This window comes from Coenobita brevimanus, chromosome 47, assembly GCF_032717465.1.
Source record: "Coenobita brevimanus isolate Jiangsu-jjx chromosome 47, ASM3271746v2, whole genome shotgun sequence".
NCBI classification, from domain to species: Eukaryota; Metazoa; Arthropoda; class Malacostraca; order Decapoda; family Coenobitidae; genus Coenobita; species Coenobita brevimanus.
In genome coordinates, this window is record NC_137000.1 from 27,482,982 (window position 1) to 27,509,198 (window position 26,217).

Genomic DNA, 26,217 nt, shown 5'->3' on the forward strand with positions numbered 1-26,217 from the left:
GGTGGTGGTGGTGGTGGTGGTGGTGGTGGTGGTGGTAGTAGTAGTAGTAGTAGTAGTAGTAGTAGTAGTAGTAGTAGTAGTAGTAGTAGTTGTTGTTGTTGTTGTTTTGTTTTTGTTGTTGTTGTTGCTCTTTGTTGTTGCTGCTGTTGTTGTTCTTGTTGTTGTTGCAGTAATATCCGAAAATTACTGCTCACTGTTTCGTTAATTATCGTATTGACGTGAATCGATACTTACTTCCACCACTGTACAACCCTCTCATGACAACCTTTTTTATGCATCTCCCAGCACTTTCTTCAATATATTTCACTGTATATAAGAAAAAGAGACGTGACACAATTTATACATAAAATCTGTACATCAATGCAAGGAAAATCACAAGGTAAAACGAAAAAAACTCGTGCCTCATCTCACCATCATCAGCCAGTGAGAAGGTGAACATGCAATAATAACAACAACACCAAAATAACATACAAGAACTAACACAACACTGATCGTAATCCATCCTGCAATCATCCCTTCCCAGCAACATCTATATATTTTTTGCTTTATACTACCTACCTCCAGACGATTTTATTCATCTTTTGGAAGTGCAGGGACTGGAAAAATAGCCCCCCCATTAGCTGAGGTCTTTTCGACGTTGAATAAAAAAATCAAATAGTCAGATGAGATGAAGAATCAAATTAAAATGACGACTTTGGACTGAAGAAGTTAAGAAAAAATGAAATGAAAATGACGTACTCGAACTGGTTAAAAAAAAAAAAAAAAAAAAAAAAAAAAGCGCACTCGGGCTGAAGATAAAAAAAAAAAAAATGGCATAGAACAAACAAATCATCAAGCACACCCTCATACGCCATAAATCCGGCCTGAAGGGATTACAACTCGGCACAAATAAAAACAAATCACACACACACACACACACACACACACACACACACACACACACACACACACAAGCAGTCCCTCGCAAGCACATAATGCACATAATTCTCTCTCTCTCTCTCTCTCTCTCTCTCTCTTTCTCTCTAAATCCCTTCAATAAACACACAATTAAGCTCATCAACATCCTCCTTCATAAACATTCCTTTATTAAGCACAATTATATAGCCATTATATTCGCTTTTAAATCCTCCACAGATTCTCTCTCTCTCTCTCTCTCTCTCTCTCTCTCTCTCTCACACACACACACACAACCACGCACCTTCTCATCGGCATAATTCCGTGGAACCTGGCGAGACTAAGACCCGCTGATGGAAGTTTGCATAGCACTCTGACAACACGAGGGAGGAGTGCAAAGCCGGGTAGCAGGTCATCAAAGTTAGCAAAGTTAACGCAGTTGGTCGCTGGTCAGAAGTGGGATGGGACACGACTGGGCGGCTGTGACAGGAATCGGGTGGGTGGGTGGATTGGAGGGCTGTTGGTGGGTGGGTTATCGATGAGTAGGAGCTAGGGGTGGGTGGGATGTTGGGTTTGGGAGTGGGGCTATCGGTGAGTGAGGTAGGTGGGTTGGGGTTAAGAGCGGGGTTATTGGTGGGTAGGTTGAGGCTGGGGTTAGGGTGGGGGGGGTATCGGTGGTAGGTGAATGTGGGTGGGATAGGGTAGGCTGGTGAAAGGTAGGGTGGGCAGGGGTGAGATGAAAGTAATATGAATGAGAGTGCGTGGAAGTGAAACGAGGTGGTAGGAGGTGGGTGGGATTAGGGGTAGATCAGGGTGGAAACGGTTGTTAAAATGGAATTCGTGGAGTTGATGGATGAGTTATACATGGGATGTGAAACGAAGCGGACTGGGACGTATAGGTGAGGGGGGGGGGGAGTTGATCTAAGCATGAATGGGGTGAGTGGATTTAGCACACACTGCAAGATAAACTAACCTCTTCGCTACCATTCTATTCGCTCCTATTCTATTTTCAGACGATTTTCTTCAGCTTTAGGGGGGGGAAATTAACTGGAGGGGTTAGATATGATACTTTTTAACCCCTCCAGTCTGAGAGGCATTTCCTAAATTTATTAAAACAGTCTGAAGCATGCAAGAAAAAACAAATACTAATCCGTTTGAAAGGGTAAAAATGTGTGCAAAGATGGACTACGAAAAGTGGATGAATTTATGGTAAGGAGAAAATAACTGGGGTTGGGCGAAAAGCGGTATTAATGAGGTGGGTGGATGGGTGGGTTAAACAGGGGTTGCTAGATCGATAGGAATGTAAGTGGACTGGGAACATTGGTGTGGATTGTGGGTGAAAGTGATTAGGTTATGTGAAACTGGAGCTGAGTATGGATAGACTGGGGTGGATTAGGATGGGTGAAGGTGGGTTGGGAACAGGTAAAGGAAGATTAGGGTAAGAATGTCTGAGGTTAAAAAGGATGGTGTTGCGTTAGTAGGTGGGGTTGCTTGATTCAGTGGGGCTAGTTGAGTGGATGGGGTTGGGTGAGAGCGGATGGGGTCGGGTGGCAGTGAGTGGGGTTGGATTGGTCAGGGTGGGGCTGAATGAGAGAGGATGGGGTTGAGTAACAATGGATGGGGTAGGAACATAATCAGTAAACAAATGCATCTACTTTCCCAAACCCTTCAATACTAGGGCGCCCATGTTATTTTTTTTCCTTGCCACTCCCAAGTAATTTTAGTAACTTTCAGGAACATTTCTATAAGTGAAGGGGTTCTGGAAAGTATTTAAAACCCTATCACTACGAAACCTTTCTTTGAAGTTTAATAAAGAGGTGACAAGCATAAAGAAAAAAAAATCGCCACAATGATGGGATTAATGTTAAATATTCAATGATAATTCTAAAGTGGGCTGGATAAGAAAATAAACACGTACAATCCCACAAAATTATTAAATACCAGAGAAGGATAACAAAACAGCCGCAAAGGATAAGTGAAGCCAGAGAGGGTGAATCATAACAGCTGACGATCATGCAATTGCAAGGGCTGATGCGGCAACAGGATCGACCCCACGGCAACGCAGCAACGCAACAACACTGCAACACGATATAAAATGTCGACAAGGCGTGAATCAATAAGCAATCAGCTTGAAATATTCAGCACCAGGGAGCATTTGAACACCAAGCGAGCACACACAGAGAAAGAGAGCGCTGCGGAACACCAGCAAGCACATACACAGAGAAAGTACGATGCGGAACACCAAGCGAGCACACAAAGAGGGAGAAAGAGATGCGGAACACCAGCGAGCATATACATACACATGCGGAACGATGCGGAACACAGAAACACATCCCACAATTATTGCACTAAGTCGCGCTCTAACATGCACACGATACAAACACTCCGGCACTGCACAAACACCACGCTACACCCAAGCAATGCACAGCGCCGTTTCCCTGTAGGTGTGCGATGGAGAAACGTATAAAGCTGAGGGAGGAAAATGCCCTTGGTGGGGCAATGTATGCACGGTAAGTTGTACGGTGGGTCTTACCTGTCTGGCTGGGGCTCCTCGTCTTTCTCTGGCAGGTCAGGGAAGCTAGGGGCAGGGGATGGGGTAGAGGCAATGGAGGGAGCAGGGGATGGGTATGGAAAGGGTGAGGAGGGAGGAAGAGGCAGGAGACAAGGGAAAGGTAAGGGGAAAGGGTGAGGACAAAGTTAGGGGTGGGCGACAGGAAAAAGGTAGGGGAAGAGGATGGGGAAGAAGCAAGGAAGGGACAGAAGTAATGGAGAAACAGGGACAAGGAAAAGGGAGGGAAGAGGGCCATCGAAGAGGGATAGGGACAGAGGCAGGTGTAAGGGTAGGGACCAGGGGAGGGGAAGGGAGTGAGGGAAGGGGGGAGGGGGGGAGAAAGAGAAAGAGGCTATAGAGGCGGCCATACCACAACATCCTACTACAGTGCGCCTGGCCAGACCCTTCCGTGATGCAGTCAGTGTGTGTGAGAGAGCAAGATAAACACCAGGAGAGGAGAGCGGGGAGTCTGTGTGGCTGAATGGGTGGACGAGGGAGGCATGGAAACTCAGTACGGTAAGGTCTGGGGTCTATTTAACTGGGTGAGGGGGAAAAGATAAATATAGAAACTCTGTGTGTGTTATACCTGGGAGGAAAAGACTATATGTATGTGGGGGAGAGATGAAAGTCTGTGTTGGTGTGCGGGAGGAAAATGAAGGTATGAAGACTCTGCCTGGGAGTCTTAGGGTTCTGTATGAGGGGTAAAAGGAGATATGAGAACTCGGTATGAAGGGATGCTGGTGGGTCGGTGTACTTAGGTGGGAGGAAATGACGCAATCAGTTACCTGGGTGAAAAGGTGAGACTCTGTAACTCTTGATGGAAAATCTAACAGTCTCGGATGGATGAAACGAAATACAGAAACTCTTTAAGGTGAAGTTGAGAGTCTGTATATGTGTCTGGGTGAGAGGGAAACGAGGGCAATGCAATTCTATATAGCAGAAGGCAAGGGACTCTGTAAAGGCAGGAGGAAAAAGGGAAAGGTCAAAAGGTAACTGTGTAGGGGAGACGTAATGGAAAACTGTTTACCTTGCGAGGGAGGGAGACAACACAAGGGACTCTGCTCTGTACGGAAGAAAAGAAGGAAATCTGTGTAGGTGGGTCAGAGTGGAATGGGACGTCTGGGAATTGTGTATGGGAGAAGAAATGAAAATATGCTGATAAAAGAGAAAGAATGGGGCATATAAAAATGAACAGGACCCTGTTTAGCTGAGTGGAAGAGAGGGACAGAAAGATAAGTGTAAGGGAGGAAAATAAGTAAAGTGTAAGGGAGAAAAATAAAAGAAGTGTGCATAAGGAAAGGAATGGGAAATATGCTTTTAGATGGACTGATGGAAAAAGGTATACTGAAAGCTAAATAATCTAAGGACAAAATAGTGAATGGTAAAGGGAATGATTTTGTGGGAGAAAAGACACTGGCAACTGTTTACGGAAAATTGCATGTAGGCAGGATAGTGTTTTTTTTTTTTTTGTGGGAGGAAAACTGGGATACACACAGCCGCTATGGGAGAGAAATAAAGCAAAAACTACATGCATTACTGTGTGTGTGTGTGTGTGTGTGTGTGTGTGTGTGTGTGTGTGTGTGTGTGTGTGTGTGTGTGTGTGTGTGTGTTAGAGAGAGAGAGAGAGAGAGAGAGAGAGAGAGAGAGAGAGAGAGAGGGAACTATAAAGGTAAAACTGAATGTATCACTGAGAGTGCTTTTGGGTGAGAGAAAGACTGGAATAAAACGAGTCTTGATTTTGGCTCTCTGTTACTTTGTCTTTAGTTATTCTTGGAGAGGATAGTCTTGTCTTCTGCCCTTTGGTTCCTACTTCCTTGAAAAAAAAAAAAAAATGCCACGGGAGGCTGGTGAAAAAATATGGTAGTGTCGGTACGCGTGAGAAATGGCGCAGACAAAGAGACAAGGTGTGTGTGTGTGTGTGTGTGTGTGTGTGTGTGTGTGTGTGTGTGTGTGTGTGTGTGTGTGTGTGTGTGTGTGTGTGTGTGTGTGTGTGTGAGAGAGGAGAAGACGAGGGGAAGGGGAATGTGAGAGTGTGGACGGAGGGAAAGAAAAATGGAAGTGCTTGAGGGGGAGGCGGGAAATGCTGGTGTTTGTCCGGGTGTGAGGAAAATAACAGAGGACAAGAAGTATGTCTGCGTAAGTCTTGAGAAGTGGGACATGTGCAAGTGTTTTTTTCAAGGGTAGTGTGGTATTATGAGAGAGAGAGAGAGAGAGAGAGAGAGAGAGAGAGAGAGAGAGAGAGAGAGAGAGAGAGATTCCACTAAGTTCTTCACCTTTTTCTTACTATATTCCTGTTTCCACCAAACGAGTTTTCTTCTCACACATAACAAAAGGGCAAGTTCTTCCCAAATCCCTTTCTTATATACTTCTGATTATATTTTTTAACCAATAGACGATTTTATTCAGCCCTCGGAAAAAAAAAAAAAAGAAAAAAAAAGAAACATACAGTCTAATTCCACGACTCATTACCCCTGCCCTAATTACGAGCCGGATACAAGGTGTGCAAAAAGTAAGCCTATGTACAGCCAGCCCCAAAAGTATCGAGCCTCTTACCGTACGTATAATTCAGACACATGGACGACGCAACGTGGTATATGAAGCTGCCTGTGATTATAAGTGAAAATATTATCCTTGTTATTTAGTAGAGCTGGAGATCGCAAAAAAAAAAAGTTCTGGTGCTGTGTTTTTTAAGGTAGTAAGAGTAATAGATTCACTTTTTTTTTTATAACAATAACAGAAGAGAGGCAGGAAAAACAAATTAATTAAAAAAAAAAACTCATTTTCACATCCATCGTACCCTAGTGTGCGATACTTTTTTGGCTGTCTGTACAGTTATGCGCAGAATTTCTACAACCTGCCTTTGCCGTCCAGGTCTCAATTTGGCCCGCATTCTTATCGGATATGGAAGCTCCCTAACACCTCTTCCTATGCGATTTATGCTGATTATTCCGCGTTACTATCGCCTTTTGTGTTTGCTTTTCCAATATCGTCCTACTCCGCAAAAGTTGGGCACAAAATTGATATTAACTAGACGTATCCAAAAATAAATCGCTAAGGAATAGGTGCTAGAGGACCTCCTGAGCGGGCGAGACCACGGATTTTCGTCGCTCATACAGACTTTACCGATATTCTTTTTCGACAGATGAAAAAAAAAAAAAAAAAAAAAATCCATTCATCTGATTACAAATGTCCTCTGTTCACAAAAATATCTGCAACAGGTGGACTTGAACTGCTGTAGGTTGAGGTTTGGAGGGAAACTAAAATGGGGAAGCGAGTTTCAAAGACATGGGGAAAAAAAAAAAGCGAAATCTGAGAGCCATTTCATCTCCGTTAATAACCATAAATTGAAACTAAAATTTTCAACCACTGTTCTGATGACCGTAAAAATCAACAGTCCTTCTTTCGAGATACTGTGCACACTATACTCTTTTTACACTAACTTGGCCTAAATTTTCACCCGACTCCGGTCATAAGCTAGACACTCCGTTTCCTGAGGCCCAGCAACCCTCTTACACGTCACAGGCCATCACATGTCATCGTTTCTGCACTAATACCGACCGTCCATACTAAATATTATCCATGCTAGGGCTCTCTCGTTCAGGCCTGGTGTGTGGGACTGTAGTAAAGACTTTCCACGATTCTCAAATCCTCAAACACTTCCCTACACCAGACTGGGACTGATTTCACGTCTTTGTAAACAGGTGATCACAACTAAACCCACTCCACCTCCACCTTTATAATGAAAATCTAAATGTTATTACCCATCCAATCCGAAAAGACTCTCCAAGCTGACTAGAAAACTCGTAAAGGTTGGAAAGGTAATAATAATAATAATAATAATAATAATAATAATAATAATAATAATAATAATAAAGCCACCACTGAGAAGGCAAAAAAATGTCTACTTTTGGCTGCACCTTTAAAACCATGTCTACCTTTCGTGCTGGTTCACATTTTGATATCCACCGAAGCGAGAAAAAGCAAAGTCGGATTTCCTCCTTCCACGAAACTGGCAATACCCTGGGCCACAAGAGACGTGGAGGAGAGAAAGGAGAGTTGATTAAAAGGGAGATGAAGCTGCAGGAAGTCCATTGAAAAAATAAACAAAAAACGAAGCGAGGGGGAAAAGAGAGAAGGGAAGGGAAATGGAGGCAACAGGGAGACGGAGAGAGAGAGAGAGGATGAAAGTAAATGTTTAGAGAGAGAGAAAGAGAGAGAGAGAGAGAGAGAGAGAGCGCAACTTCGAAATTAGGGGGTTCAATATTGCCTTATCAACCCCTTCAATTCAAGAGAGTGGGGGGGAGGAAAAGGATTTTGCTAAGCTGAATAAAACCATCTGTCATTAATAAAAAATAAAATAAAATAAAAATAGATAATAAAAACAACAATCGTACTGAAGAAGCCTACCCATGAAAACTAGAATGCCTTTATTTTTTCATTTTCTTTAGGCTAATTTCAAAGTACCTTGTTCAGCCCAGGAAAATCAATCGTAGTAAAGACGGATTAACGACAGCTATCAAATAATTTTCTTTTACAATTTTCCTAGTTCCAAAAGCGTCCCTGCAGCTGCATAAAATCGTCTGGTGGGGGTAAGAAAGCACGTCAACCCAGCCAAGGTCTTATCAAGGTCACAGGCGGTTCTCCCTTTTATCATTTTTATCTCGAGGCTCCGTAACGACGATGCAAATCCGATAAAAAAAAAAATTGGGGGGGGGGGATATAATGGATCGATGAAGGGGAGAAAAAAATTGGAATGGAGGAGGCCAATTAAGATATGGAAATGGGTCTATAGAGGGAGAGTGGGAAGGCAGGGGTGGATGGGGGAAAAAAGGGAGGCGAGGGAAGTGGAAAACGGAAAAAATGAGGAAGGATGAAGAAGGTGGGGAGTGGATAGAGGGATGGTCGGAAGGTGGGGGTGGATGAGGGGGAAAAAAAGAGGAGAGGGAAGTGGGAAGGGAGAAAAGAAGTAGGGAAAGATGAAGAAGGAGTGATATAGAACGGGAGTGGGGTTGAAAGTGGGGTTGGTGGGAAGGGGTGGAGAGAGGGTGAACATTGAGATGAGATGGGTAAGTGGTGGCGATGGAAGAGACGGAGGGAGAAAAGAAGACGGAAGAAAGGAGGATAGGGGAAAGGGAATGAAGGGAAGGGGTGTACAAGAGGAGAGGAAGATGGGTGACAGGGATGAAGAAGAAGGAGCAGTAGACTGAGGAAGAGTGACGACGGAGGGAAGACGGGAGAAGAATGGGGAGTAAGTGAGGGAAGGCTATATGAGAGAATAATTAGGCGCGAGCAGGGTAAAAAAGTGGATGATGCACGAGAGGGGAGAAGTGAGGGGAGAGGGGAAAGAGGAGACGTGAGGGGAAAGAGAAGCGAGGGGAGAGAGGAGACGTGAGGGGAAAGAGGAGACGTGAGGGGAAAGAAGAGACGCGAGGGGAGAGAGGAGACGTGAGGGGAGAGGGGAGACGTGAGGGGAGAGGGGAGACGTGAGGGGAGAGGGGAGATGTCTGGGGAGAGGGGAAAGACAAGAAGTGAGGGGAGAGGTAATGTGAAAGGGTGTGAGTGAGAAGGTGACTGTGGAAGAGAGGAGAGGAAAAAAAGAGGGGGATGGGAAGAAATGCAAAGGGGAAAAACGTGGTGTACGGGTGAAGGAGGGTGAAAAGGAGGAGGGAGATGACTGAAGAAAGACGGGGAAAATGAGATGATGGAGAAACCAGGTGATGGGAAACATGAGAGGGATAAGACAGCTGGAGTGGGATAAGTGTGGGTGGTTGTGGGGGTGGGGGCGGGGCTGGAAAATGAGAAAGGCGAGAGGGGGGACAGAGAAGAAGGAAATAAGAGGGGAGAGGGGAGTGGGAAGGTGGCCGTGAGGGATAGGGATGATGACGGGGAAAGTAGAGGTTGACGGGAACAATGGAGAAGGGGAGGGTGGATGAGGAATGGAAAAGGTGATGGATGATGGAGTGGAATGGTGTACATGTAGGTAGCAGGTGGAGGTGGTGAGGGGAAGGTGATTCTGTTGGAGGAGGGAGGAGTAGGGCAGGAAAAATGGGAAAAGGGGATGGTGGAAGGGTGGAGAATGGGAGAAGGGCGAGGGAGACGTGCGAGAGGGAGAGAGAATAAATTAAAAGGTGAGCGAAGTGGACAGAAGAAAAGAAATGAGGAAATAATTAAAGAGAAGTGGGAACAAGAGTCGACTGGAGGTGAATAAATGAGGGTGATATGTGGGTGGTGTGGGGGATGGCAGAGGGAACAGGGTGATAGTGGAGGCTGACAGGGTGTGAGCAAGGGAGAAGAAGGAAGTGGCTACGGAGTGAGAAATTTAATGACACAAAACACTACCCAGACACCAAGGAAGAAATAATAGTAGTAAGTAATACCAAGAAGTTAATGAAATAGAATCTTAAGTCAAGCAGGATCGTCTGGAGGCAGGGAGAGTAAAAGGCAAATCTTACTGAAGGACTTGAGCTATTTAACCCTCTCACCACGAGCACTATTTCCCTATCCCCCGAAAGAGGGATGGTTAACTTTAGAAGGACAACTAACCCTGCAGTCCTAATCTAATCGGTGGGAGCCAGAAGGGGGAAAAATGGAAGGAGACTAGGGAAATTTTCTTATATTCTTTAAGAGTTGTGAAAATTGTGTTTGCAGTTTAGGAAAAAATGCAACAGCAAAAACGTCGATAAAAATGATAAGACATTGTTGACAAATAAGGAAACCAACAACAATGATAAAAACAACAATAAATAAAAACAAGCATAGCCATATCAATAATAACAATAATGAATAAAGTAACAATATAAACATTAATATATATAAAATCATAACATCATAAACAATAAACAATCACATGGCAAACAGTAACAAAAGCATAAAAACCACTACTACTACTACTGATGATGATGATGCTAATGACGATGACGAAGACGATTGCGATATTAATAAACCTAGTATAAACCAGCCATTAAAAGACACAGCACATCACTAGGAAGAACACAGTCATCATGACCAATACCAAACACAACAATGGCCGGTAAACAGAACACATACTCAGAGAAAACGAACATCAAAACACAGAAAATGTAAAGGGGAAGAAAAAACACCAACAAAATCAAGCAAGCCAAGAAAAATAACTATAAATTTAATCATATCAAAACAACAGAGCACAAAACACACCCACACACACACACACACTAAAGGGGATGGAAGAAAAACACCATCCTCGTTAAAACAAAACAAAAGAAAACTACAATATATATCATCATCATTATCATCATCATCATCACATTTCCCACTTTAAGATTAGTAAGGCAGGGTCCGGAAAATAGGAGACGGATTCTCGTAGGATAAGGAGGCTCCGTGGCACCTCTTCCTTAGCGATTTATTTTAGGATAGGGCTGATTAATATCCTTTTATACGTTATTTATGCAAAGTAGTCGGATATTAGATTTAAGTAACACAGAAGAGGATTAGGACAATACGATGTAATAAGCAAAATAAATCGCTTAGGAAAAGGTGTTAGGGAGTTTCTATAACCGACTAGAATACAAGCCATGAACAGAGGAAGTGCAGCAGCGGGAGGACTATCAAAATATTCCAAAACTATTTATATAAAACAACAAAAACAAACAAAATATAACGGGGAAATGAAACTGTGTGTTGCGAAGAGGCGAGGTAAATGAAGAACGCTGTGTGTGTGTGTGTGTGTGTGTGTGTGTGTGTGTGTGTGTGTGTGTGTGTGTGTGTGTGTGTGTGTGTGTAAGAAAATACACATAAATATGGTTATAGAATTATGAGAAGACAGATAATGAAAAATGTGTGTGTGTGTGTGTGTGTGTGTGTGTGTGTGTGTGTGTGTGTGTGTGTGTGTGAAAGAGAATACACATAAATACGGTTATGGAATTCTGAGAAGACAGATAATGAAAAAAAGTATGTTACAGTTTTTCAATTCTCCCTGTATGAAAATGAACATGAGGGTTCGTCATTTCAACGCTGCGTTTTGATGTGAGAGAGCTCATTACCCTTCAGTCGAAATGGCCAGGTAAAAAAGCAATCATCAAAGGCAAATTAACCCTCAGGTGCATGTCCAGGTTAATTAATATCTGTTAGCTGAAATATGGCCATCATTTTCAGGTATGCATGATATTAACAAATTATAAATCCATTAGTGATAAGAAGAACCACCTCGGGTCATTTATCCAAAATCTTTATAATTTATAGTTCAACAGAGGTAAGAGGTAGTGTGAAAGGTGATGAGTGTGTGCAGGCGATTTAGGGTGTAAGGTGATGAATGTGTGCTGGGGAAGTAGTGTGAAGGGTGATGAGTGTATGCAGGGCAGGTAGTGAGTAGGGTGATGAATGTGTGCAGCCGATGTAGTGTGGAGTGATGAGTGTACAGTGATGAGTGTGTGCAGGCGAGGGAGTGTGTAGGGTAATGAATATAGTGTTGTGAGTGTGTGCATGCGAGGTAGTGTGAAGAACGTGTGTAGGTGAGGTAGTGCCAAATGAGTATGTGCAGGCGAGGTAGTGAGTGTGTGTAGTGAAGCCTCCAGGGATTAAGTGTGATGGGGGAGGCTCACCATAACTCGCTGGAAGTTGGCAGTGTCATTAACAGACGTCGCTCTAAATCATGACCGAATTTCCTGGCACTGAGCACTCAACTTGGACAACTTTGATTTTTCTTTTGATGACATAATTAAAATCTGGGCAGGTGGCCATCAGAAACTGTACGCAGATTTTAAAAACGTATAATTAGGAGATATTAAAATTCCAGTCACTAAATACATAAATACCCAGGAGTGAATATAACTTTTCCAATCTTCTTTTTATTTCCTTTTTATCTCATTAGAAATATTCGCTTAAGACAGAAATTTCTGTATGTACTATGAGGCATGCATATTTGTTTGTACAACTGAGTATATTAATTCTGGCACAATATAATTTGAAACAACTACTTGGTGTTAAAGGGAAGGTAGAAGGACGATAATGTGCATCACGGAGAGGTCTGGCCAAGTCATTAGCCCAGGCAGGAACGGGGATAGGTACACCCTTCGACAGGTGTATCCTCCCTGCACCACACCTGAGCACCTTATAAGCTAAAGCAGTACACTAACCTACACTAACAACACTCCTGGGGAAGCAACTCATCTACGACTCTCCATTGTACTGAAAAGCTATGAGACTCAAAAGATTGTCATCATTTAGGTGTTATTCAGTGCAGTCTATACTTCTGAGAGTGTGGAAAACAGCGTATGTAGTTTGTTAAGGTGCTGAAAGTAATATTATGTCTCTAATCTGATGAGGCATAGAAAGTAGCATCTCTTTAAACTGTGTCTTATTAAAAGCTACATTTCTGAAAATTTACATATAACAGTGCAGACTATAACGAACAAAAGTGGTGTGTAATTTGGTACTAAGAAATCATCTAGTACTTATGCAATGGCAAGAGACTGCACTATATCCAAAATTATATAATAAAGAATGCATCCTTGGGAGATACCGATACTTACACAGTGATGAAGGAAGCAACATCTCTACAGTGTAATATACAGTGGCGTGAAGGCAACATGACAAGATATAACAGCACAGGAATCAAGGCTGACTCTAAAAAACATATTACATACACACATATATTTATATTTTCATTGTCAGGGCCATCTCAAGCGAATTCAACCAAGGCATTTGCATAACTAATTAGGACTTCCTGCCGGCACGAGCCTAATTAAAGCGCGGAGGTGTTCGGCTTAAATCATTACTCGTGTCCGGCCATAAAGGGCATGACAGGCGCCAGGCCATTACCGCCGCTGCTGCCAGAATTATGCAATGGTGACTAATATATGTCATTAATAACAATAAAGTGCTTTAACATGTGTACGTCAATGAGGTAAAACGGCAGAAAAAAATTACAAAATATATTTTTCCTTTAAAAAAAATTGCGACGCATGTAAAAATATGAAAATTCTGAACTAAGGACCTGATAAATTATATCCTGGAGATGACAGAACTGCTTTTTTCCATTATGTACAGTGCGTACACACACACACACACACACACACACACACACACACACACACACACACACACACACACACATATATATATATATATATATATATATATATATATATATGTTTGTTTGTTTCTTAGAATAAATTGGAATCATGACGATCGTAGACGGTACATGCGGAGTTCTACTTAAATGTATTAGTGAGTCATAGGGTAATACTGTATATATTATGAATAGCAGAAGAAAACTACAATAAGGCTGCTGAGGGTACCTCTGCTCGAGTGATAAAGCAAAGATAACAGCTTCCAAACTTGACGCACGACAACTGATCAGAACTACCTTGATGCCCAGAGAGAAAGAGGAGAAACGAGAAGAAAAAAAAAAAAGTTTCAAACAGCACCGCCCAAGTAACAAAATGCAAACTTAATCTACGGACTTCATATTTCATGTTTCACTACCTATCAGCATTTTAGCTTACAAATGCTGCAGTGTACACAGTTTAAATTCCATCACTCCTGAATATACGCTTCCATCCACAATCTTTTGTAACTGCATCATCTAGTCACGGCCACTCACGATTGCACGTTGTCTTTCATATTCACGGCAGCATCACCTACTTTCCTTATCCCATACACGTCCGCTAACATACACGTCATCACATCATCATCCACGTCCACCACTCACGATCTTTCACAGTCACCCACATTCATCACATCATCACAAGCTGAGGATCTCACCTTTAATCAACTTCATCCACTCAGCAAGGCTTATGGTCATATAACACACTCACAGCATCGTCAGTCTTCCACCACTCAAGAATCTGGTTATCCTGTCACTCATACTCAACCCTCATCGTCACCTACACCACATCACACACGTCAGTCCCTTTGATACCAAAAGTCTCAAAAATAATACAGAGATGGAGTAGTAAGCGCCATCGACCAAATCCAGTGATGATTACCGTATTAGGATTAAAACCATAGTACCCATTACCTTAAATAAACATACTGGGGTGAAATTAATGAGTGTTTTGTGGATATTGGCTTGTACGCGGATTTCTGTAAACAATAATGGTACATGATGAAGTTGATGGATAAATTTGTCATGATAGTTTAAGTTTTCAGAGCTATATTTTTTTAACGTCACATTTCCTTGCTATACATTAATTCCAGCCATTAATGCGGTGTGAAAGATAAACGGCAATCTATCTATCTATCTATCTATCGGTCTGTCTATCTATCGGTCTACCTATATATCTATCCATCCATCTATTTATCTACCTGTATCACCTCAAAACTGCCAGTCTTAAAATACCCAAACGCCTCTTTTTACAACCTCAACCTGCCACTTTTTTTTTTTTTTAACAGGGCGATCCTCTTACCCCTTGATGCTCCAATATCTCCCAAGACCACTTAGGAGGGCAAAAATACCTGTGAATCTAATTAGCCATGGAATCACCTGGGCAACACACCTTTTATGCCCTAAGCCCGGCAGGATAATCTCTTCCGGGAATCATGAACCAAAGACCTATTATATCTCAGGGCTATTTTGGGAGGCGGGAGGCGTTGGGAGGGATTCTGTGTGTGTGTGTGTGTGTGTGTGTGTGTGTGTGTGTGTGTGTGTGTGTGTGTGTGTGAGAGAGAGAGAGAGAGAGAGACTGGGGGATTGGGCGACTGGGGGATTGGGCGACTGGGGGATTGGGTGACTGGGGGATTAGATAACTGGGGGATTAGGTAACTGGGGGATTGGGTGACTAGGGGATTGGGTGACTGGGAGATTATAGGATTCAAAAGAATGTTGAAGGGATACTGCAGGAAGTGGAATATCTTGGAATTATTTGAAAAGGAGACGAGATGTGAGAGTGAGAGACGGAAGGGGAATGCGTGCGAATCGGACCGGCTGGGAGAGGATGGGAAGGGTGATTGGGAGAAGAAGAGTTAGCCCAAGAGTAACATGGGCGGAAAAGAAGAGACACGAGTTGCAATTATCGGTTTGGAAGACTCTCTCTCTCTCTCTCTCTCTCCCCGTGAATACAGTAGCCCTAAAAACGACAACGACGACGACGATGATGATGATGATGATGATAATGATGATGATGATGATGATGGTGGTGGTGGTGGAGGTGATGATGATGATGATGATGATGATGATGATGATGATGATGATGATGATGATGATGATAATGGTGGTGGTGGTGGTGGTGGTGGTGGTGGTGGTGGTGGTGATGATGATGATGATGATGATGATGATGATGATGATGATGATGATGATGATGGTGGTGGTGGAGGTGATGATGATGATGATGATGATGATGATGATGATGATGATGATGATGATGATGATGATGGTGGTGGTGGTGGTGGTGGTGGTGGTGGTGGTGGTGGTGGTGGTGGTGATGATGATGATGATGATGATGATGATGATGATGATGATGATGATGATGATGGTGGTGGTGGTGGTGATGGTGGTGGTGGTGGTGGGTGATGATGATGATGATGATGGTGGTGGTGGTGGTGGTGGTGGTGGTGGTGGTGGTGGTGGTGGTGATGATGATGATGATGATGATGATGATGATGATGATGATGATGATGATGGTGGTGGTGGTGATGGTGGTGGTGGTGGTGGAGGTGATGATGATGATGGTGGTGGTGGTGGTGGTGGTGGTGGTGGTGGTGGTGGTGGTGGTGGTGGTGATGATGATGATGATGATGATGATGATGATGATGATGATGATGATGATGATGATGGTGGTGGTGGTGATGGTGGTGGTGGTGGTGGAGGTGATGATGATGATGATGATGATGATGATGATGATGATGGTGGTGGTGGTGGTGGTGGTGGTGGTGGTGGTGGTGGTGGTGGTGGTGGTGGTGGTGGTGGTGGTGGTGGTGGTGGTGGTGGTGGTGATGATGATGATGATGATGATGATGATGATGATGATGATGATGATGATGATGATCGTTACTAATCAGCATCAATCACAATACCCATCATAATCAATACCCTACCACCACCATAATCCACGTCCCATATCATCATCATCAAAATCATGAATAATACGGAACCTTCAAAAATACAAAAAAAAAAAAAAAAGCACAGTTATCAAAAATTACCTTCCATCCATTGCAAATAATAACAATAATAATAATAATAATAATAATAATAATAATAATGATAGTAATAATAATAATAATAATAATAAACTTCCTCCACCTCACAAACTCATTAAAAACGCTATTAACTCGCTAATTTTGTGTCGTGGCACACTTGGTGACGTCATGACAGGGGAATATAATTAATTACATTTAAACGCACTCAACTTTCACTGCCTGGGTTATATTTAGAGTGCGAGTGGCTGAGAGAGGCAGATGGAAGTGGTGACATTCTCTTTCATTGCCTGATAGCACGCACACACTCACACGCACACAATTTAGTCCCTTTTAGATGGGAAATCACACACACACACACACACACACACACACACACACACACACACACACACACACACACACACACCACTACCGCCTGTCATGGGTCGAAAGGTCAGGCGTAACAATGATTCATGACGGAGACTAAAATAGCCATCCCAGCCTCTCTCTCTCTCTCTCTCTCTCTCTCTCTCTCTCTCTCTCTCTCTCTCTCTCTCTCACGTCCTGTCCTCCTCTTCCCATCTCATACGTCTTCTAATCCCTTCCCCTCCCTGCCTCCCTCTTCCATTGCCTCCCCCCTCCTCCTCCCCATCCCTCCTCCTTTCCCTCTCCCTCTATCAATATTACACCCAAACTCATCCTTCTCATCTTCCCTCCCTTTCTGGCTCTCTTTCCTCCCTTGCCTTCATCCCTCCCATCTCGCTACTTCCCTATTCCTCCTATCCCTCCTCCTCTCTCTGTACTTCCCCCTACCCATCGCTCCTTTCTCTTTCCCCTTCCTCTTCCCCGCCCTCATCACTTCCCATTTCCCCTCTCCTTCCTTCCCTCTCTCCCTCCCCTCTCACGGTCAGCTAATAACGCAGGATAGGTTTCGTGTTATTCAAATGAGTTCGAGTGAAATGGAGGAGAAAAAGCAACTCGCACTTCTCTGCTGTGTGTATTGGATGGTCGATGTTTTTCTTTGGCTTCTGTGTTGGGGTTTGATTTTACGTGTACCTGAGTTAGCGTTTACCTGTATGATACTGTTAATTACTTGCGGCGTGCCCTGTGTGTGTGTGTGTGTGTGTGTGTGTGTGTGTGTGTGTGTGTAACTTATATGATGCATGTAACCCCAAGGGCATTAGGAGGGTAAACAAATGGAGACAAATCCCCCGTCTTGGCCACCACCTCCCCAGAAAGGGCGACGGCCTCAGAGGCCTCTGGGTTAAGAGCCTGTGAGAGAGGTCATTACACCCTGCCTCCCTCACCCTCACCCTCATCCTCACTCTCACCCTCACCCTCATCCTCACCCTCACTCTCACCCTCACCCTCATCCTCACTCTCACCCTCACCCTCATCCTCACCCTCACTCTCACCCTCATCCTCACCCTTACTCTCACCTTTTATCTTACCCCTCCTCTTCACCCTCATCCCTACCCTCATTCTCATCCTCACCTTGACTCTCACCCTTCCTCCCCACCCTATCTCTCATCCCTCCTTCAAACCCTCACCTTCACCCCTCCTCCTCAACCTCTCTCTTACCCTTCCTCCTAATCCTCACCTTTCCCCTCTTCCTCACCCTTATTCTCACCCCTCCTCCTCACTCTCTCTCTCTCTCTAACCCCCCTTCCTAAACCTCACCCTCACTCTCACCCCTCAAACTCTAGGAACTCCACTCGCCAAGGAAGCTGTCTTGACCGAAGGGCTAAGACAGGAGTTCCATGTTTCACTGTCCTTCGTGTCAGCCATTGCATCGTCCCAAATTGAGTGAAGTTTTTGAAATGAGGGGGAAAAATGACCTACGTGCCTTTTCACTAAATCCTTTAACTTTTTAACTGGCAGGACATCTTTTATTATTATTATTATTATTATTATTATTATTATTATTATTATTATCATCATTACTGCTATCAGGGTTGGGGAGATTTTTTTAACCTGGACAGTGAGATAAATCCCTTAATTAACCCCTGCATGACAAGACTGCCCTTCGCTGAATAAAATCGTCTGAGGGTAGCAAGAATATAATGCAATGACACTTTCTGCCTGAACTCTTAAAAAAAATTGTCGTCGTCGTCGTAGTAGTAGTAGTAGTAATAATAAAAAACGGCGACTGTGAAAGCAGTCTAAAAATATACTCCCCCTCCCCAAGGCCTTCCCCCAATTAAAATATTCGGCAAAGTTTGTGGAAGGACAAAAGTTGGCCTCCCGATATAGAGCCGCATCGATCACTACACCTCACTCACTCACTCTCTCATTCACTCTCCCACACTCACTCACTCATGGGTCGTAGTGATGGGCAGGAACACCGGATATAATTGAACACCTGTGCACCTGTAGCAATTATACACGAGCAAAAACTACCTGCCCAGCGATTAATCACGACAAACGCCCCTGTACGGAGGTAGCAAATAAGATGACCTAAAAAAAAAAAAAAAAAAAAAAAAAAAAAGAGTCGGCACAGCACACCTACCCTTTGTGAAGCTGATATTGCAATTGAAGAAATGCGTAATGAGACACCAGTGATACAAAAACTACATTAATTGATAAATATTACATAGCACTGGCTTTAAATATAAACACTCATATTTAATAGGCAATATTTATCAGCACACTAAACACAGATCCAAATAATTAAGCACATTGAATGGAGTAATTAACACACATTAATACACTCATCATCAGTATCAGTAGCCCATTTAAACATCCATTCACATCAATGACACAAACCCCAGAAAAACATTAATAAAACATCAATAAGGATACGTCAACAAATCAACGTTCAAAAAAAACATGGGATATTAAACACCAAACAAAAACACGAACGCATCCTCACAAGTATACATCAATCACCATACACAGTTACCTTGAAGCGTAAACAAAAACATTTGCTATAAAAAACAACAACAAATAAAAAATTAAAAAATGGTGCGTACATTTATAAAACATGTAAATATAGAAATCCACGCCCATCATAAAAAGAAAATAAAAAACTGTAAAACGCAATTATCGAGAAAGATAACAAAAACTTCCATGAAAAACAGAGGAAGGGCAGAGTAACAAAAGACCTAAAAAAATGATATCACAGATTGGGGGGAGATGACAGCAAAATATCCTTTATAACACTGAAAGACAGCAAACAATAACTATAAAACAAAATCCAGTAACAAAAGAAAACGAAAAAAGACTGAAAATTAGGGTAAACTCAAACTAAAAATCACCCCATGAGCACACCTAAATATACCGGCAATGAAAAAATAAAATAACCCGAAAAAAAGCGCCTCTCACGCCCGCACGGACATCCCACGTACACAAACTTGGCTGCGCAATTCTGAGAGTGTACAGCGACCCATTATGAGACAATTAGAGGCTTGGATCCGTTTATTCAAAGGCTATTAAGGGGGTGAGATTGCCACTGCCCTTTTTAATTGCTCTGACACTGTGACCTGCAATGGTGGCGAGAGCGGTGGAGTAATTTTTTTTTCCTCTCACTCTCTCACTTTTTTCCGCTTTTCCTTTTTGTGGTGGTGAATGTGTGTGTCGCGAAAAAGAATGGAGTATGGATGAGGCTGGTGACGGGTAAAGGGATTAGGGGGTAGGGAGGATGGCGAAGAGAGGCTTGTAAACTAGTAAAGGGAAGGGCTGGTAGTCTAGTAAACGGAGGGACTGGCAGACTAGCAATGGGAGGGACTGGTAGACCAACAAAGGGAAGGACTGGTAGACTAGTAAAGGGAGGGGTTTGCAAAGGTACTGGTAAAATTATTAAAGGTAGAGGTTTGTAAAGGGAGGGACTGGTAAAGTAGTAAAGGAGGGGATTGTAAACGGAGGGACAAGCGAAACTATTAAAGAAAGGCGCTGGAAAATGGATATGATGGTGATGGAAGAGACTGGGATGTAAACGTCGATAAAACTGATTGACTGGTATAAAACTGGATGCAAAGGGCTGAGAAAACGACTGGCAAAGGGAAGGGGCTTGTAGGCTAAAAGGAAGGACTGTTAAGGGAGGAGGAAAGCTGGAAGAGAGAGAGAGAGGATGGTAAAGGGAAGGCATGGAAAAGGACAGCGCCGATAAAATGATCGAGAGAGATACTAGATGTGAGATAAACGGAATTATTAGTATGGATTAAAGGCGGTCAAAGGAGCGGGGTTAGTAAAGGGAGGCGCTGGTAAAGGGAGGGAAGGAGTGGTGAAGCCAGGGAGAGAGTAGTAAAGGACGGGAGGGGGTAGTAAATGAAGGAGTGGGTAGTAGAGGAGGGAAGGGGTAGTAAAAGAGGGAACAAACACAGGCAGGTAAAGGGAGGGAATGACAAAGGGAGACCGACTACTAAATGCGTGGAGCTGCTAAAGGGAGTAAATGATCAAAGCAATGATTGGGAAAAGCCGCGACTGGCAAAGGAAATAGCTGATAAGGGGAATAATTAGCAGAGAAAAAAAAAGAAAGAAAGAAAGAAAAATGTCAAAGCAGAGACTGACAGGTACTTTGATGGGGAAAATAACGTGTCAAAGAAAAAAATACAACACAGGTGGATATTAACCCCTCCCAAGCGAGGAGGTATTAACTGCTTGCCTGGTCAGACGATTTCCCTCAGCTCAGAGGAGATTAGTAGAAATGATGGGGTTTGACAAAGCCTTCATTAACCCCTTCCCTACTAGAGGACTGTCCTAGGTTTAACTAAATCGTCTGTAGGTAGGAAAAATCTAATATAAAAAAATCATCATCGGACTGAAGAGGCTTGCCATTTCTCTAAGATGAGTGAAATGAGAGAGAGAGAGAGAGAGAGAGAGAGAGAGGGTGGGGTGGGGGGGAATGTCATCGTAATGAATCGTTTAATTAGTAGTAGTTTCTGACCACCTCACCTGTAGATCAATTTGCAGTGACCTGGGGAAAAAGTGGTGATCAGTGGTGACAGGAGTGGTGATACAGAGACAGGTGGTGATATAGTGGTGAAAACACGTGACCAGGAGTGATGGAAGCCCGGTGGTGATGAATGACTTGTGGGAGCTTGTGAGTAGTGATGAGTGATGAATGAAGGTATATAAAAAGGTTTAATGGTGACGATGTATCATGCAATTTCTTCCCCAGTCATCACTACGACCACTCACATCACACCACATCACCTAGGACACCAGACCCATAAACTACACCAGCCCAAAATCACACCACACCAATACACCATCCCACATACCCTATACATGACACCGGCCCCTTCACCACACCACTCTCCCCTCCAACACCACACCATCTCACCACACACCACACATCACATGCACACACCACACCACCGGTACTCAACACCCAACCTCCCTCCCTCAACCTCCACACCATCCCCTCACCTTCCACACACCACATCAATCCCACACACACAACAACCACATCACCACACATCATATCACCATCTGATACCATCCCAACCCACCCCAAGCCTAAAACCCCACACCATCCCCCAAACCCCACACCATCCCACTTCCCCACCCCTCACACCCACTCCCCACACCCCAACATCCGGCAGCAACAACAACAGTGCACACAAACACCTTTATTGCATCTTCAGATCCCCGGCACGAAAAGGTCAGTCAGTGGATGACCTTTTTACCCCGCTACGTGTTCCTCCATATCACATCCTGCCTCTGATGCTGTGGATTTGTGGACACGTTTGGCAAATTTCGTCCCTTTTCCTGCTGCCTCACACTGCATCTTATAAGGTTTACGAAAAAAAAAATCCAAGCATTTCTCCCTACTCATTAACGACCTCTTTTATCACGACTCGACTTTTTTTTTCACGTACACTTTAACAGGATTGGAATTTTAATGTCTGGAATGCAAGGACGAATACTTAGCGAGTGTTATCTAAAGAATAAATAATCTTAGAGTTACTGTCATAAATGTTATCAAAAGATTCAATATTAACTTACGACCTAGGGCAACTTACTACTACTACTGAAATATTACTGCTACTATTTTATGACGGCGATAGAAGGTCATTTGTGAAAACCATCATCATCTCCATCATCGTCATTATCATCACTATCACCATCAATAACACCATCACAAAGGTAGTGTAAGTTGGAGTACACTTGAGGAAAACGAACATGACAGGTATGAAAGCACAGACAGTGAAATACAGTGGCGCTTAGGTCAATACGGCAGGACAAACAAAGGGACACAAACAAAGGACCCACTTCGAGATGGTCTGCCAGTAACGAGCGAGTGGAGGGTGAGAGACTGACTAGGAGAGCTTCAGACGAGGGTGGCTGAGATACGACAAGGTAAGCCGATTAACAGAACGAAGGATGAAGCAGTAGAGAATGGAATGGACAGTGGATTGGCGTGCAGGGGTGGGTTGTTACTGAGTAGGGATAGAATGCACTGGTCCTTTTGTCGGGGTCACTGTTAGGAGGATTAGGTGTCAGGAAACAGTTATAGTGACAAAAATGCTGAACCGTTTGATGTTCTTTTATTCACTATCATCGTCACCATCACTAGCAAATAAATTCATCATTACCATCACCATTAATGCCACTACCATCACCACCGTCACAATCCTCATAATAATCATCATCACCACCAGCAACAACACCAAAAGCACCATCACTACTAGTATAATCATCACAGTTCCCCTCTACCACCACCACCACCACCACCATCATTTCACCATTAACTTCCCCATAGCCCTTCCTCCCCTCCATGCACCAAGGGGAGGCAGTGACGTCATACTGTGGTTCCATTAGCACCCATTAACCCCCTCCTGCCTCAGTGGTGCTAATCGGGGTGTTACTGCACGGCTGGTTGTTATCTGGATACGCCTTCTTGGTAACAGTGGTCGTGGTGGTGACAGTGTGGTGAAAACAGTGGCGATAGTGAAGGAATGTGGTGATGGTGTGGTGATAAGGGGGTGGTGATGGTGTGGTATGACCGTGGTGATAGTGTATGGTGATAGTGAATGGGTGTGGTGATAGTGAATGGTGATAGTGAAGAGGGTGTGGTAAAAGTATGGTGACAGTGAAGAGGTGTGGTGATGGTGTGGTGATAGTGATGCAGGTGTGGTGATAGAGAAGTGGTGCGGTGATGGCGTGGTGACAGTGAGTGGTGATAGTGAAGGGGGTGTGGTGATAGTTAAGTGGTGTGGTGATGGTGTGGTGATAGTGAAGGGGGTGTGGTGATAGTGAAAGGGGTGTGATGATACCGCGTGGTGTTAGTGAGGGGGGTGTGGTGATATTTTGTTGTTAGTTTCCTATGCTTGACGATGTGTGTGTGTGTGTGTGTGTGTGTGTGTGTGTGTGTGTGTGTGTGTGTGTGTGTGTGTGTGTGTGTGTGTGTGTGTGTGTGTGTGTGTGTGTGTGTGTGTGTGTGTGTGTGTGTGTGTGTGTGTGTGTTATTGATATTCATGTTAAAATTATTACTGTTGATATTACCGATGTTAATGGTGGTGGTGGTGGTGGTGGTCACATACAAGATGGTAGCTACAGTACTTAGAGCAATCTATCAATCTATCTATCTATCTTCCTGCCTGTGTCAATCTACCTACAACAACGCAGGGTGCCAAGATTATGTGCGAAACCATAACTGTGAATACGGTGAAAAGGAAAAGAACACCAGTACTGTGACCTCTTCGTACACTCTCGGTACTACTGTGGACCCTGATACCGATCCCCTGCCTCACGATAAATGGTAGGACGGTGAACGATCTTTTCTGAAACTATGTACTGTTAGCCTCGAAACCCAACAAAATTTTCAGAGTACTGTGCAAGAGCTTCGTAATACTTCGGAGAGAGAGAGAGAGAGAGAGAGAGAGAGAGAGAGACTGCATACACCAGGCATAATGGAAAGTGTTACCTTGCGAGCACCACTAAGGAGAAAGAAAATAAGCAAGAGTTAAATGAAGCTGGGAGGATGTGTGTGTGTGTGTGTGTGTGTGTGTGTGTGTGTGTGTGTGTGTGTGTGTGTGTGTGTGTGTGAGAGAGAGAGAGAGAGAGAGTAAAAAACTAGAGAAAGAGGGGAAAGACAAAGAAACCAGTTGCCAAAGAAAATCCCTGAAATTGAAAACAACCATTCAGCTGGGAGTACAGAAGGGTCAGTATGCATCTCTCTTCTCCTCTCCTCTTTCTCCTCTTCTCTCCTCTTTCTCCTCTTCTCTCCTTTCATCTGCTCTCCTCTTCTCTCTTTTCCTCTCCCTCTCCCTTCTCCTTAACTCTCCTGACCCCCTTCTCTTCCCCAGTTCCCCTCTCCTCTCGTTCCGTCACTTCGTCTCCTTTTTTTCTTCTCTACTCCTACCAGCTCTTCAGTACATTCTCCCCGCTTACTCCCTCATCCCTTCCCTCTACCCTACTCCTGCGCTCCTCCACCTTTCCTCTGCTTCTCTTCCTCTCTCTTCCCTTCCCTCTCCCTTTCCTTGCCTTCCTCCTCTCCCCCCCCTCTGCTTCTGCTCCTCCCCTCTGCCTTGCTGCGGTGTCCTGCATGTGGTCCAGTGTGCGGCACCAATAAACCGTAAAGCAAGAACCATTCCACGTGGTTCAGGTGGCTTTACCCACACCTAAGTCTTAGTGGGGGAGAGGGGTGCTTAATTAAGGGGGGGTGGAGGGGAGGGCTGTGGGAAGGGGAGAGGAAATGATGGGTGAGGGGGAGTGAGGATTAGGGAGTTCAGAGACAGAGGGGGGAGAAGAAAGGGAGACGGAGGGGAAATGGAGGGAAAGAAAGAAGAGCAGAAAGGGAAGGAGGGGAGAGGGACGAAGGAGAGGGAGCATTAGGAAGAAGGAGGATAGTCAAGGAAGGACAGGAGGAGAAGAATGAAGAGGAAGACTGGTAAAAGATGGGGGACAGAAGGAGACAAGATGGGGAAAACGAAAGAGGAGGGAGAGAAAGGGGGAAAAAGAAGAAAAGGGAGGGAAGGACAGGTAGGATGAGGGGGAGGGAAAGTAGGAGGGGGAAAACTCAGGCACGAAATCTTGGCAGGGGAGGGAAACGCAGGGCAAAACACATTTTCTCACAAATTTAAGACATAACGCCCCAGCGGAATACAAATTACCACGATAGCTTACTCCGATATTATTTTTGCTCCCACTAAGCCGTTTTATTAAATTTTTGGACATCTTATACTTAAAAAAAAAAAAAGCTACAATTGATCTTATTCTATCACCAGACGATTTTATTCAATTTTGGAATATCTTATACTTAAAAAAAAAAAAAAAAAAAATCTTCCCATTTATTTTATTCTTGCTTCGGCCAGACGACCACATTTAGCTATGGAGGAAGTTCTGACACTCAGCAAATTACCTGTAGCAGACTTTTGGCAGAGAAGGGGTTAAATTTTTCACCTGCGCAGTTTCCGAGATGCGATGACGTCTTTTCTTAGTCTACCCCTTTAATTTCCAGGCGATTTTATCCAGCTTAGGCGAGACTTTCCAAACTGGAATTGTTAGATACAGTCTTCATTAACCTCTCCAACACGATGGGTCTTTCCTATTAAAAAAAAAAAAAAAGTGCAAGCAACAATGAAACACAAAAAAGGAGTCTTCGGGTGGAAAGAGTCGACGCAATCCAGGTACAAAGTTAAGCCAATGCCGCGACCCCCCCTTACCGCACTATGGCTTGTAAATTCAATTCCTCAATCACCCAGTTTGACACAACAGCGCCGCATAATGGAATA

General features: G+C 43.8%; 1 protein-coding gene across 1 annotated transcript in view; it reads right to left on the reverse strand.

Annotated features, from left to right (window-relative positions):
- Positions 1-26,217, reverse strand: part of wake (ankyrin repeat and fibronectin type III domain containing protein wide awake) — a 569,524-nt gene that overhangs the window by 482,544 nt on the left and 60,763 nt on the right. The window lies entirely within an intron of this gene.